The sequence below is a fragment of the Podarcis melisellensis genome (genome assembly GCF_964234715.1).
Source record: "Podarcis melisellensis genome assembly, chromosome: 17".
Classification (NCBI taxonomy): domain Eukaryota; kingdom Metazoa; phylum Chordata; class Lepidosauria; order Squamata; family Lacertidae; genus Podarcis; species Podarcis melisellensis.
This window is the reverse complement of record NC_138534.1, coordinates 29,218,543-29,232,912: the sequence shown is the minus strand read 5'-3', so window position 1 is coordinate 29,232,912 and position 14,370 is coordinate 29,218,543. Positions and strand designations below refer to the sequence as shown.

At 46.0% G+C, this 14,370-nt stretch overlaps 1 long non-coding RNA gene across 7 annotated transcripts; it reads left to right on the top strand.

The window, feature by feature from the left end:
• The first annotated feature begins 691 nt into the window (after positions 1 to 691).
• Positions 692 to 12,735, top strand: LOC309360376. Of its 7 annotated transcripts, XR_014164068.1 has the most exons (7): positions 692 to 806; positions 1,482 to 1,602; positions 8,875 to 9,069; positions 10,209 to 10,335; positions 10,638 to 10,966; positions 11,682 to 11,777; positions 11,924 to 12,735. It is a non-coding gene; the product is annotated as an uncharacterized lncRNA (long non-coding RNA). The 7 variants fall into 7 exon arrangements; XR_014164070.1 differs by lacking the exon at positions 11,924 to 12,735 and having other exon boundaries at positions 10,751 to 10,966; positions 11,682 to 11,871; XR_014164071.1 differs by lacking the exon at positions 11,924 to 12,735 and having other exon boundaries at positions 11,682 to 11,871.
• Positions 12,736 to 14,370: the final 1,635 nt, after the last annotated feature.

Here is a 14,370-nt window from a genome sequence, read left to right as displayed (position 1 = left end):
TCTCCTCTTTGGTTTCCTCCACAGCTACCCACAGCACCTAGAGGGGAAATACCTGGATGTGGATAGAGTTATCAAAGCCGCAATCTAGAGCAGCAGAAGAGTTATAGCTGACGGCATTATTGGCTGAGTTTTGATCTGAGCTGTGTCTAATTATCCTTTCTTTTTGGGAGAACAGCTGCTATGTTGTGTATGTATATGGCTACTTCCCCCCCTTTTCCTTTTTTTTTTATAAGAGACAAAATTGCCTGGAGCCAAAAGTTGGCACACTTTTTAATATACACACTGTCGATGAAGGGGGAGGAGTAATACTAAGTAGTGAGAGAGTTCCCCGAAAGCAAAATTATTCTTTCTTCTTACAAACCACAGAAAACAAGTTTCAAAGGCCTGTGGCACACTGTTCCACCCCACCCCCAGTTGTGCACTCAGGATGTGCTTATTATATAGCCTGTGTTCTTTAAAATACCATATACTATATAGGTACTCTCAGGATCACAGCCACAGCATACCGTATTTTTCCATGGATAACACTCCCCCGTGTATAAGACGACATCTTTTTTTTTTGGGAGGAAATGGAGGGAGATTGCCCAGATAAATAAGCTTTTTGGGGGGAATGCTCAGACTTGTTGAGCTTTTTTGGGGGGTTGCCGCAACAGCCAATCACCCACCCAAACACCTATGACAATCTCCTGCCCATGGCAGCCACCAATTGCCCATCCGACTTCTGCACTATCCGTGTATAAGATGACCCACAATTTTTAGCATTTTTTAATAATAAACAAACCTCGTCTTATACATGGGAAAATACGGTACATTTAAAGGACATGGTTTGTCCCCCAAAGAATCCTGGGAACCTTAGCTCACCCCTAATGGAGCTTCAGTTTTCAGCAGCCATAGCAAACTACAGTGTCTAGGATTCTTTGAGGGAGGCCGTGTGTTTTGAATGCATGGTGTGGGTATGATCTGTGGGGAAGGGCAATACATCAGTGGTAAAGTGGATGTTTCACAAGCAAAAAGTTCCTAGTACAGTGATACCTCAGGTTAAGTACTTAATTCATTCCGGAGGTCCGTACTTAACCTGAAACTGTTCTTAACCTGAAGCACCACTTTAGCTAATGGGGCCTCCTGCTGCTGCTGCTGCTGCCGCGCCGCCGGAGCACGATTTCTGTCCTCATCCTGAAGCAAAGTTCTTAACCTGAAGCACTATTTCTGGGTTAGCGGAGTCTGTAACCTGAAGCGTATGTAACCTGAAGCGTATGTAACCTGGGGTACCACTGTATCTCATGATGGGGTGAGAGGATCCTGTCCAGAATATTGGAGACCTGCTTGAAGTCAGTGTAGACAGTAGTGAGCCAGGTAGATGACTGTTCTCAGATTTATTGATTAATTTAATTTATTTCTCACATTTATACCCCACCTTTCCCCCAAGGAGCTGAAGATGGTATGCATAATTCTCCTTCTCCCCATTTTATCCTCTGCTTCAGGTTATCCTGACAACAGGTAGTGACTGGTCCCAGAGCTTCATGGCTGTGTGGATGATTTGAACCCTAGTCTCCTAGGGTGGAGTCTCCTGGACTCCATCAGCACCAGCTAGAATGACCAATGGTAAAGAGATTAATAATAATAATTTATTTATACACCGCCCTTGCCGGTTCAGAAAACCAGGCTCAGGACGGCTAACAACAAATTTAAAATACTTAATTGTAGAAGCAGCATAAAATACAGTATAAAAACATTCACAATAAAAGTTCGGAAATCAATTTGGGGAAAATCCATCTAATAATCATTAGATAGTCACCAGGGCTAGCTGGCTGAATTAGGCCTACTTGGGCCAGCGAGGAGACCAGGGGAGACTTAGCTGTGGGGTCCCAGAGTGGGTAATCTTCATAAAGGGGGAGGGGGGGAAGAGAAGGGAAATAAAAGATCAGACTGAATTCAAATTAAAGGCCAGGCGGAATAGCTCTCTCTTACAGGTCCAACAGAAGGAGGTTAAATCCTGAAAGACCCTAGTCTCCTGGGACAGAGCATTCCACCAGGTCAGACTGAAAAGGCCCTGGCCCTGGTGGAGGATAGTCTGACTTCCTTAGGGCCCGGGACCTCTAAACTATGGTTATTCATGAACCTAAAGGTCCTCTGTGGGGCATACCAGGAGAGACGGTCCCGTAAATACTTGGAGTCCAACAACATCTAGATCAGGGTTTCCCAAACTTGGGTCTCCAGCTGTTTTTGGACTACAATTCCTATCATTCCTTACCACTGGTCCTGCTAGCCAAGGATGATGGGAGTTGTAGTCCAAAAACCACTGGAGACCCAAGTTTGGGAAACCCCAATCTAGCGGGTTGGCTCCCCTGCTTATATATTAAAGTACATTCCAACCCAACAAAACTTAAGGAGCCAGTGTGGTCTAGTGGTTAAGAGTGGCAGGCTCGTAATCTGGTGAACCGGGTTCGCGTCTTCGCTCCTCCACATGCAGCTGCTGGGTGACCTTGGGCCAGTCACACTTCTTTGAAGTCTCTCAGCCTCACTCACCTCACAGTTTGTTGTGGGGGAGGAAGGGAAAGGAGAATGCTAGCAGCTTTGAGACTCCTTCGGGTAGTGATAAAGTGGGATATCAAATCCAAACTCTTCTTAACGGTTTCTACAACTCTCTTTCTCGCACACCTTTTCTGCATCTCTCCACGACGTCTGGGCTGTGCCCTTTTATAATCTTTTTAAGCCACCGGCCCATTTGATATTGGTGCACTAGATATCACTGCACACACAATAAGCCCCCCAAAAACTCCTTATTTATGTTTAAATGGTCTCCTACGTCAACGCTGCTCCGCAGACCATCAATCCACAGAAGCTCTTAGCCGAATGAAAGGAACGGCTTCACGCTCCCAGCCACTCTCAGCTTGGAATTCTGCCAAAGGCATGATTGCAGAAACAAATCATTTTAACCTCAGCATTTTTGGTTTCGAGAAAGATCTCCAAGTGGCACAATAGTCTCCGTCTCCCTATAACGGCAGGCACAGCTGTGGCCTCTCCACCTTAGCGCTCGTTCCCCCCATGGGAGTCTTCGAAATGCGCCCAAGACAATACTAAATAAGTTCGCAGCACCGGTGTGGGAGCCAAAAGAGAGGCAGGCATAAATTGCCATTGGCTGCAGATGATGTCCTTTTCATCTAGTGCTCAGCTAGGATGACTTCACTGGCACTTTAATAAATTGTCAAGACCAGGGGGCTAGGGAGCAAGTGAGATAATCTTCCAGGAATCAGAGCCTCCTGCTTGGGCAATGGTTCTTAAGTGCCCCCTTTTCAACTGGAAGTGACAGGCACATAACCTCTTGTTTTCTACACACATATATTTCTCTCTCTCTCTACTATTTGGGGGTGGAGGCTATGTACACATTAGTGACTTGAAACACACTGAGGTCATTCTCTCCCCCCACCCACCCACCTGCTACATTTCAACTCACATTATTACTTTGCTGTACACAGCAGAGAGAGAGCAAGGATGTCGTCACCCAGTATGAATAACTTGATTTGTTGTCCCCACCCCACCCGCAAGACTTCAGCTCTACTTCTCATCTGGGCACTCAGTAGAGCATGAGACTCTTAAATCTCAGAGCCGTGGGTTTGAGCCCCACATCGGGTGAAAGATTCCTGCATTGGACTAGATCACTGTTGGCCAAACTTGGGTCTCCAGCTGTTTTTGGACTACAACTCCCATCATCCCTAGCTAACAGGACCAGTGGTCGGGGTTGATGGGAACTGTAGTCCCAAAACAGTTGGAGACCCAAGTTTGGCCAACACTGGACTAGATGATTCCCAGCTGCTGTTGGACTACAACTCCCATCATCCCTGACCACTGGACCTGCTAGCTAGGGATGATGGGAGTTGTAGTCTAACAACAGCGGGGGACTCGAGTTTGGGAAACACTGGCTTAACTGCAGCTGACGTTTTCAAATCGGATGGAAGCTGGTTTGAGGGGGAAATTATCGGCAGTACTACTCAAAAAGTGACAGGATGCGATGGATTCTGGCTACAGTCATGTGTAAAGGTAAAGGGACCCCTGACCATTAGGTCCAGTCGTGGCTGACTCTGGGGTTGCGGGACTCATCTCACTTTACTGGCCGAGGGAGCCGACGTACAGCTTCCGGGTCATGTGGCCAGCATGACTAAGCCACTTCTGGTGAACCAGAGCAGCGCACGGAAACGCCGTTTACCTTCCCGCCAGAGCAGTACCTATTTATCTACTTCACTTTGACGTGCTTTTGAACTGCTACGTTGGCAGGAACAGGGACCGAGCAAGGGGAGCTCACCCCGTTGCGGGGATTTGAACCGCTGACCTTCTGATCGGCAAGCCCTAGGCTCTGTGGTTTAACCCACAGCGCCACCCGCAGAGCCCAAGAAAATGGCAACATGTCCACAGTCTAAGAAGCCTGTGGCTTGCAGTCTAAGAAGCCTGATGACTTGCAGGGGTGGCCTCCATGTTGCCTTTATGTGTCCTAGCAATGTGTTGTCAAGAGGCAGATGCTAGTCTGAGAAATCACCCTAGGGCTGAAGAGTAACTCAACAACAGCTTCACAAGTTGTTCACTCCATCATGGACATAATAAACAAATCCTGGAGGCTATGCCCCAAACACTCTCGTGGCCTATTTTTGCTGAATGTGTGCGTGGTCTACTTTCCCCATCTACTTTCCCCATCTGTTGGAGGCTGAACCTCTTCCAAAAAATATTCCTATGAACTAGGAACAACCAGCCACTTCTGAACATAATATTCTTTCTCTCCGTAACTGAACAGGAAGAGGGTATTCCCTCCACAAGCCCTAGTTTGGTGTCATCTGCAAATTTAAAGGTGGAGTCCAATAATACCACATGTGGCATTAGAAGCTGGCATGACGCCTCTTTCTAAGGTACTTTTTTTGGAAGGAGTCATTGATCTTTGATTCCCAACACCGGAAATGCAGATGAACTGTTTCTCCCCCTTGTTCAGCTGACACAGTGCCCGATATAAGTATACCAGGAATACGGGCAAAAGTCCTAAGACAAAGCATTATCCTCATGGACTTCCCGACAGCTTGACTGTTATAAAGTGATTTATCTCAAATATGTTATGCCTGTACTTTGTTGGACATTTCGTTGAATGCTACAGACAGGACTGGAGAAGATATCTGGGTGAGGTAAGGGTAAAGGTAAAGGGACCCCTGACCATTAGGTCCAGTTGTAACCGACTCTGGGGTTGCGGTGCTCATCTCACTTCATTGGCTGAGGGAGCCAGCGTACAGCTTTTGGGTCATGTGGCCAGCATGACTAAGCCACTTCTGGTAACCAGAGCAGCGCACGGAAACGCCGTTTAGCTTCCCGACAGAGCGGTACCTATTTATCTACTTGCACTGGTGTGCTTTCAAACTGCTAGGTTGGCAAGAGCTGGGAGAGAGCAACTGGAGCTCACCCCGTCGTGCAGATTCAAACCGCTGACCTTCCAATCAGCAAGCCCAAGAGGCTTAGTGGTTTAGACCACAGCACCAACCGAGGCTGAGTGGACCATGCAAGCATCAAGCAGGCTGCTGTGTTTACTCACATCCATTGAACTGATATCTAATGCAGTCTCCGGATAAGCAAGAATTGATAGAGCAGAGCAGCAGGGAGGGGATGTTCACAAAACGATCAGGACTTACGCTCCTTGAGGTGGAGGGGGGAAGGGATACAGGAAAGCTCTGGGCTTTCAGGAACAATTTATCTTGTGCTTGTAAGGGGCAAAGCAGATGTGACAGGTGATAGACCTGTGTGTCAGAATCATCTCACTGCACATTTCGATAGGGCAGGGGATAAAGAGGCTAAATGGCACCAGCACAATACGGGCTGGATCAAGAGGGTGCCGAACTTCACCCATGCAGCCTCCCCAAAACTCTCTCTCTCTCTCTCCAGATGTTTTCTTCCTGATGGGGCTTCTCCTTCCAGGGTAATGAACCATGCTGACATGCAGTGAGAAAGTTGCACCTTTCACCTGTGGCCTTTAATTCCTGAGACACTCTAACAGTACTGGTACATCCCAACACACTGTTTAGGAATTACTGGCTTTAGGATTAGGTGTTCCTGCTGAGCAGCTTATCAGTTATGTGGGCTTCAGCCTGTTGAAGGGCATTCATGTCTACTTCATAGGTAGCACTTTTTATCCACTTTGTCCTAGCACCTGAGAGTAACAGGAGCCTAGCCAATGGGTGATAATGAAGACCTAGAATCATATGTCGACAGGGATGAGAGAATATGAGAATTTCAGTTTCTCCCAGTTCCTAATTGTTTTTCAGTCTCATGTTCTGTCCCCTACATTTCCAGGCATATAAATAAAAAAATTGTTGATGATGAATAAGCTCCCCAGGGAGGCTCACCTGGCGCCTTTGTTATACACCTTTAGGTACCAGGCAAAAACATTCCTCTTCAACCAGACCTTGGGCTGGTTAACATCCTATGTCATTTTAAATGTGTTTGTGGTGGTGGGTGTTACTGTTTCTGTTTCTATTATGCATTTTGTGTTTTTATCTTGCATTTTTATGCTGTGAACCACCCTGAGATCTTAGGATGAAGGGTGGTCTACAAATTTAATAAATAAATGAAAATAAATAAAATGGGAGGGTCGGACTTCAGAAGGCTCTCTCTGACCTTCAGCATCCGAGGCAGTCTGCCTCAATTCCAGCTGGCAGAACTGGGAGCAGGTTATGGTACCGGTGGACTTCCCATAGGTATCTGCTTGCTCACAGTGACAACGGAATGCAGGCCTTTGGGCTGATCCAGCAGAGCTCTTCTTAAGTTCAGGTAAATAATACTGATCTGACAGCTTTGTGTAGGATGTGGCTCGAGTATAATTACTTACCTTTTTGTTGAGGAATCTCTTATAGGCTTCCAAACCTATGAGAGACAGTGTGGTGTAGTGGTTAAGAGTGGTAGACTCGTAATCTGGTGAACCAGATTTGCTTCCCTGCTCCTCCACATCCAGCTGCTGGGTGACCTTGGGCCAGTCACACTTCTCTGAAGTCTCTCAGCCCCACTCTCTGTGAGGTGAGTGTTTGTTGTGGGGGAGGAAGGAGAAGGAGATTGTTAGCCCCTTTTAGACTCCTTAGGGTAGTGATAAAGCGGGATATCAAATCCAAACTCTTCCTCCTCCTCCTCCTCTTCTTCTTCCGACGTAATTCTGTTTTAACCCCACAAAAGCCACTGCTATCATTTTTGGTGAGCAGGCATGCCAACGAGGGAACGGCGGATGATTCTTTGCGGGGTGAATTCCATCAAGGTGTGCGCACACAGGTTCTCACTGTCAGAAATGGCCAAATCACTCGTGGTCTCCTGTGTAGCTAATAAAAGGAAGAGAAATGATTTCATCAAGAAGAGCCATTTATTTCACAGGTCTGTGGGCAAGGGGGCTGGATATTGCTTCCCCTCCATGCTTGCCCTCCACCGAGAACGTTGCTTTTGCTGTGATGAATGCTGCCACCTTCTGCGACGTTAAGAGTACGCCGTGTCCCTTCACAGCTGCTTGTCCCCTCTTCCCTAAGAAAACAAATGACAGCTCCCCTTAGTGTCATCCTCCCCCCCCCCCCCGCTCCTTTCTTTAAATGACTTTTCTCTTGGAGATTTATTGCAAGAGCTTTGCGAGAGATTTGTAGCAAGCAGTGCTCAGCCTGTAGCCTTACATCCTCAGTGCCACAGCCATAATTCTCCCAGAGTGGAATGATAGAAGATCACAATGGCTAATAATGTATTATGATGATACTGTCTGCGCAAGAAAGATTGTGTTCCGTTTTCAGCAGCTCATTTGGGTCGCACGGAACTTTTCCTCACCTCAACGAAACAAATGGCGTTTTCCTGGCTGTGCATGCAAGCCAAGTAAATTAAGCAACAGCAAATAAATTAAAATAAGGCAGCTATCCTGTCACTATCTGGCATGAGTTTGACTTTCACAAGGAGCTGCTCTGAGGAAGATGTGTGTGTGTTTATGTATATGTATATAGTTCCTGGTGCCTTAGATTCAATATGTCAGGATGATAGGCAGTGACAAATGTTTAGTGGCCTGTTCCAAATGAACCACATATAAAGATGTGTCTCTCTCCTGCTAGCTGAGGCCTTTGGAGGGGCTAAGTGAAGCCCAAATTGATGAAACGGGAACGCTGTGGAAGTAGAAGGAGACAAGTAACAGAGAGAAGCATCTTATCAGGACCTGCTAAGGGGCAGGGAAATTGTTCTAAGAGCCAGAGGAGGTGTGTTGACTTCCCAAGTCCTGCCCCTCATGTGTGACATGGAGAGCATCTTGTACTCTGTTCAGCTGGATTTCCTTCCACATAAGTGTCCCTAAGGGACATAGCTTAGTTTTGAGCCTCACACTCCGCATGGAGACATGTGGAGAAGCTTTGGGTAGTTGGCACGTTGGCAGGGGTTCAGGCTTAGCACTGAAATGACCACACAATTGAACATGGAAATTATTTCTCCCAGACCTTGTGGTCTTCATCAGAGGCCCTTCTCCAGGAGTCCCACCCAAGACAGGTGCAGAGGGTGGCCACATGAGAACACACCTTTATGATGTGGTGGGAGACATGCCTGGTGCCATTCTTGTCCGTCTTTAGGCACCAGGAGAAGCTTCTTTGTTTACCAAGACCTTTGGCAATAAAGACATCTGAAGGCAGCCAAGAGTGGCTGGGACAACCCAGTCAGATGGGCACCATATAAAGAAAGTTATTACTACTGCCTCCTATGGCTGTGCTCATCTTTTAGCAGGGTGGATAGGACTTCTCCTTATTCATATTTTACTGAACATGCTTTTTATGTAATTGTATTGTTCATAGTTTTACACACACACCCGTTTGTAAATAGGCTTTATTTGTTGTATTTTATCTTTTCAAGTGTCCTGAACCCCTGGCCTACCTGGCAGACAGCGTGCCAAGGCAAAGTTCCAAGTCCAAAAGCCAATCCATACAAGCCAAGTTCAAAGATCAGGAAACGCAGTCCAAGTATGCCAATATGGGAGTTCAGCAGTCAGGATACAGACCAGAGTCAATCTCGAAGTAGAAACCCATGAAGGTCTGAGGAGAATCCCAGGTGAGGTCCCTCAACATGGGCAGTTGAATAGACACAATGCCTCAGCTCTGCTGCATTCTTCTACTGTGTCTGTTGATTGCAGCTTCTGCACTTGATGAGGCAGGTGCCCCAGCTGAGGAATCACATGCATCCTTCCCCACCTGGCCAGCTAGTGAACTAGGCTCTGCTTCCTGGAATGCCTCACCCACTGGTCTTAGGTGCATTGGGACACTGTGACGGAAACCAGAGCACATGGAAACGCCGTTTACCTTCCCGCACAGTGGTACCTATTTATCTACTTGCACTGGTGTGCTTTTGAGCTGCTAGGTTGGCAGGAGCTGGGACAGAGCAACAGGAGCTCACCCCATCGTGGGGATTTGAACAGCCGACCTTCTGATCGACAAGCCCAAGAGGCTCATTGGTTTAGACCACAGCACCACCTGTGTCCCTTGTATCCTTCAATTGTTATTTGATTGCTCCTTGTGCCCGCTTTCTGCTCGGCTCTTTAGTTTTCACTTGCTCTTTGTCCCTGACTACTGGTTTACCTGTGGCTCCTGGGTATTGGCCAGTGCTTCTTCTGTTGTTGTTGTTTTTTAAAATGAGAAATGGTGCCGGTATTCACCATGAAGTTGTTACAGTAAAAATACAGTAAAAAAGTAGATAAATAGGTAATACTGTAAAAATACAGTAAAAAAGTAGATAAATAGGTAGCACTTTGGTGGGAAGGTAAACGGTGTTTCCGTGCGCTGCTCTGGTTCGCCAGAAGTGGCTTAGTCATGCTGGCCACATGACCTGGAAGCTGTACGCCAGCTCCCTCGGCCAATAAAGCGAGATGAGTGCCGCAACCCCAGACTCGGTCACGACTGGACCTAATGGTCAGGGGTCCCTTTACCTTTATAGGTTGATTTGTTTAATACCACACCATTTGCATTAGATACTTTAATAAATAAGTTGTTGCCTGTCTTCAGACTATTATTCAAGATATAGCACAAAATATATGAGGACTTTGCTGCCTCCCCTGCCCCCTGTTCACCATATTCTGCTTTCTTGAATAAAAATAGTTGGGAAGTTGTTGAGAGCACAGTAGGTGGGTGAGATCCTTTCTCCTGCCCACATACACAATGCTTATCAAACATGAGAGGTACTTTATATCATTCCAGAGTTGGGTCTCTCTGGCTTGTTGGCACATCATCTCTGCACCCGGTGAAATCTAACCAGTTATTTAGTGGCAAGCAAAAACCAATGGGAAAGGATAAAACCACTGATCTTTAGGCAGATCAGATTAGGGTAAGTGAAAGCCAATGGCAACGACCTAATTTTAGCAAAAAAAAATCACTACTTTAACCACTCCATAATAGCGATATTTGTGCTACCAGTGTATTAGCATCACACAGATGGCAAGACACTTCAGTTGCATACCTTCTGTTGACAGTGTTATGAGCACCTAGGTTTTAAGAGGAGGAGAAGCTCTGTATCTCCTGAAAAGGTGTCAGGGCTAATTCCAAAGAGGTGAAGACACTTGCTATTAGCATCTAAGGATTCTTCTCCCATCATGATTCATTCCTCACATGCAAATCTGTTCTATTTAGGATGACTGCAAAATGATTCTATCATCCTGTCATCTGGCTTCTCTGCGATTCAGATTGGTCTGTATTTATAGAATGGCTATAATAATACAAGTCTTGTCTTCTCATTCTAATAGTGCGTTTCGGGTAAGTTTGACTGAGTTATCCTGCCACTGAGCCAGGTTAACGACTTGTCCTGTATTCAGACTGTGAACTCACAGGCCATGGAATATCTCCTGAGCTAACCAGCAGCAAGAAGCGGCTATCGGGGTGGGATCAGGTGCTTCAGAGAACCTGCAGGAATTCTGAGAGAAAGAGGGTGCTGCTTTGGTGCTGTCCAGAACCCTACTGAGGTCTTTATTTCATTAAGTTTATTATCACATTTTGGGGACGCAGGTGGCGCTGTGGTCTAAACCACAGAGCCTAGGGTCCTTGCCGATCGGTCCATTGCTTGGTCCCTGCTCCTGCCAACCTAGCAGTTCGAAGGCATGTCAACGTGCAAGTAGATAAATAGGTACCACTCCGGCAGGAAGGTAAACGACGTTTCAATGTGTTGCTCTGGTTTGCCAGAAGCAGCTTAGTCATGCTGGCCACATGACCCGGAAGCTGTACGCCGGCTCCCTCAACCAATAAAGCGAGATGAGTGCCACAACCCCAGAGTCGTCCGCAACTGGACTTAATGGTCAGGGGTCCCTTTAACTTTACCATTACTATTACACACCACGTTTCCTTCAAGTCGCTCAGGTGGTGTATGTGGTTCTCCCCTCTCCATCTGATCTTCACAATAATCCTGCAAGATAGGCTGGGCTGAAGGCCAGTGGCGGGCCAAAAGTCATCCAATAAGCTGAAAATTTGAACCCTGGCCTCAAAGGGTTCCTAGTCTGGCACTCTAACCTCTCACACCACATTGATTCTTGAGTAGTAGTGCCTTCCTCATTAGTATTCCAGTTCCAGCCTTCAGTTGTTTGCTTCTGTTGTTTCTTTATTTCTATTAATACACTGTACGTATACAAAATGTAAGGATACAGCATAGAAATAAAGAAAGAAACCTGTGTTCTTCCTCCATAGTGCTATTGAAGAAGACAAGAGTGTGAGGGTTAAGAACCAGGTAAAACGAGTGTTGTCAAAGACAGATGACTCAGCTACATTAGCCATGTTACAATGGTATAACTATGTTATAAACATGCGACACCAGATGGTGCTGTAGAGTACAAAACTTTGTCTATGCGATTTTACATAGTTTCCCCCCTCTTTTGTTATAACAATTTAAATTATGACTTATTTATAGTGGGTTTTTTTCCTGTGTATAGATCCTGCCAGAGCAGACAGAGGCAAGATATTGCTCACCAGCCTGCACCAAAAGAAAGGATTTAACGAGTTCCAACAAGTTAAGTCATACTTGCATGGATACTTGAGACAAAGTGATCGTTTGTTCATATGTGTTGTGGAAGTTCACCAAATAGTGATAAAGTCCTGAGGATCCACCCCACCTTGTAAAGCTTTCAGATGATGAGAGAAGCACACTACACCCTCTGCCACCACAGGGAGCCTCTGCTGCTGCAGGGAAGTGCGGCACAATCTCCGCTCCTGCAGGAAGGTATGGCAGGCCCCTCTACCACCACAGAGAGGCCCAGAGAGGCCCTCCGTCACTGCAGATATATATTGTGATATAACGAGATACCATGATATTTAGCTGGTGATATATTGTGATGATGAAAACCAGATATCACGCAGCCCTAGTAGGGAGTAAACTCCACTGACTATAGTGGAACTTACTGCTTAGTAAACATGTCTAGGATTCCCTCATGATGCCCTACAGACTGCTTTGCCTGGCGACAGGCTCAGAGAACGCAGGATCCCTGAGAGAGATTTATCGTGAGCTGCATTTTTATAGGCTTCTACCAATTTAGAGTCAATTTCTAAGGTGTCTGTCACAAGAAGACTATTTACTAGAGCTGTCAATCAATTAAAGAATGTTTTAATTAGTTGATCAATTAATCAGCTACAAGGCAATCAACAGATCTATATAAATCTGCATATTACTGGATGCTAAATATACAGTAAATGCCTTTTTCAGAAGGGTGTTGGACGTTAAGGAGACATTTGTCAGTTTCTGAGTTGTTTATGGCTTGGTGGCTTACAGTAATAAAAGAGTGATAACTTTGCTTCAGGATGAGAACAGAAATCGTGCTCTGGCGGCGCATCAGCAGCTGGAGGCCCCATTAGCTAAAATGGTGCTTCAGGTTAAGAACAGTTTCAGATTGAGTACGGACCTCTAGGAACGAATTAAGTACTTAACCTGAGGTACCACTGTATTATGCCTCTCACCTGCAGAGCAATCATATACATATTTGCTCAGAAGTAAGTCTCACTGTGTTCAGTGGGGCTTTCCCCCACCCTTAATCTATTTTGAAACAATGCCTATCACGTGCTGCCACTGCTCAGCCAAACAGAGCTTTAAGGGGAAGGGTAGTGGATGGTGGGTAGGGAAAGAAAACTTTGGAAGTTTTCTCTGGTTCAGATTTTAAATCTGTGTTTGATAAGAATTCTGGTGCTGTATTTATTTAGTGAGAGTTACATACTGCTTAATCAATGAAAGCATGGCTTTGGGATTCATGTAGAAAGGCAAGGATAATGCAGGTGAATATCTGAGCATTTGTAATTTCAGAATTGCTTTTCCCTCATGTTTGACACCCTGTAGGGGGAAATGTTATACAAAGATTTCTCATTACCCGTTTTCATGCTTTGGAGTCAACATGGGTTGACCCTCTCAATAGGTTTGCGGTTTGTAAAATATTGTATGTGCCCATATTGTTTCTCATTGTAAATACAATCCACTTTTTCTAAGATTTTTCAGCAGGTGGAGAGTGGTGATCTGGATATTTGCTGAGAAATCCACAAAGCTGCTTCATGCGTGCACACATGCACTGAAACAGTGACAATTTAAACATGTAAAACCAGTAAGTGTATACACCATACATGACACCCTCCCCACGGAACCCTAGGAAGTATAGTTTGTTAAGGCAGCTGGGAACTGTCACTCTGTGAAGGGTAAATGACAGTTTTCAGGATTCTTGTGAGGGGGGAGGCGAAGCAATGTGCTTTAAATGCATGGTGTGCATTCATTTTGAACCTCTCCGAAGGTGCAAACTCTCTGCTCTTTGAGTTTGGAATAAACTTAAAGCTTTTTCTTGGCAATAATTGTGACGAGAACACCCCTGTTCCTCCCCCCGCCCCACAAAAGGATAGCCGATCTGTTACAGCTTTAATACCACGATTGCTCTCCGTTGACTTAAAATAACCACGATCCTTGCCCACTGTGTTTTTAGCTTTAAAACCACGATCGCTGCCTTTCGAATTAAAAATGAGCAACTTGACTTCCCTACCCCCCCCCCCAAAAAAAATCACTGGGTTCTGACGAGCTGTGCCTCTGCGTCCACCCACCCCGGTTTCCCTCTCGCTCCCCTGCTCCTTTCCCAACCCCTCCGCCATAGGAGAGACGCAAAGGTCACCACGCAACCGAAGGGTATAGGGAAATGATATTCCTATGAATAACACAGGAAAAAGGAGTGCAAGGCGCTTTCCCAAGGTCACGCAGGCAGGAGATTAAAGCAGCAGCAGCAGCAACAACAACCGTTGTTGTCCCGAGCCAGCGCGCTGCTAAATACTTCGCTCCACTCTTTCCCCCTCCTGCAAAAAGGAAACAGAAAAAAGCGGGAGGTGCGTCAAGCGAAACAGAAGAAAAGGAGAGAAAAAG